This window comes from Octodon degus, unplaced genomic scaffold, assembly GCF_000260255.1.
Source record: "Octodon degus isolate 3935 unplaced genomic scaffold, OctDeg1.0 scaffold00336, whole genome shotgun sequence".
NCBI classification, from domain to species: Eukaryota; Metazoa; Chordata; class Mammalia; order Rodentia; family Octodontidae; genus Octodon; species Octodon degus.
In genome coordinates, this window is record NW_004524912.1 from 1180345 (window position 1) to 1181345 (window position 1001).

The following is a 1001-nucleotide window of genomic DNA, read 5'->3' on the forward strand; positions in this document are numbered from 1 at the left end:
TGAAGGAGTTTATGGGGCCAAAGAGGAATGTGATCAATGATGTATCATGTGCCTAAGGAGAGTCACATGGAGAGAAAACATTATCTCAGGCTTTCACAGAGAGCACATTGTCCAAGCAATGGCCGTGACTCATCCATATGGATGACACTGACAAAGGTCCTACAATCTGAGGTACAAGATCTCAGAATACTTCCTGAGTGGATTTCACTGACCTTATCAAACCCAAAAACTACATCTCTTGTTGCATAGGTCCTGCTTTACCTTGGTCTTAACCATCCAGCAAAAAATTATAAAAACAAAGTATAAGAAGTAAAGCCATGGTGTTATGTTGAACTGTAGGGGAATCAAGTCAACAATTTCTGACATTGCCATTGAAGTGGAAGACCCAATACTATTATGGACTACTGGACTCTTTTAGAATATTTTGCTGAGTTAATACAACTATAATATTCAAATAACGGAACTTAACAAAAAACGGGTGTACAGATGAATGTCCATTTTGTATCTGTGTATTCAAAATGGTTAGGATAGATATATAGTTACATTCGCTTAATAAATAGAGGAATTTGTTCTAATAGTGTTTGTAGAAAGGATATCATGTCTGCATCTTGTGCAACAATTAACCACTAGGAAGAATGTATGCAATGTGTTAATTATTGAAACTGTCCCACCAATTTGGTTTGAAATTGTCTCTTTGCTATTTGTTTCTCAATAAAATTATGGAAAAAATAAAAAGAAAAAAAGAATTTCTTTGTCATCATTACTGATTTCAACTCATATTATTTTTTCTTAACTTTTTTAATGCTTTCTAGAGTGCTGTTCAAACCACAGTTTCCATCTGTACACACTCCCTTATTTCATCTACATGCGTGTATTTAAATCTTACCAATGTACCTGCTGAGGCTTCAGAACTTTAAAAACTTATTAGTATATGTTTTCAGTGCATAATGACTGCATTCATTGTACGGGATTGTTACACGGTCTTTTTTTTTTTTTTTTTT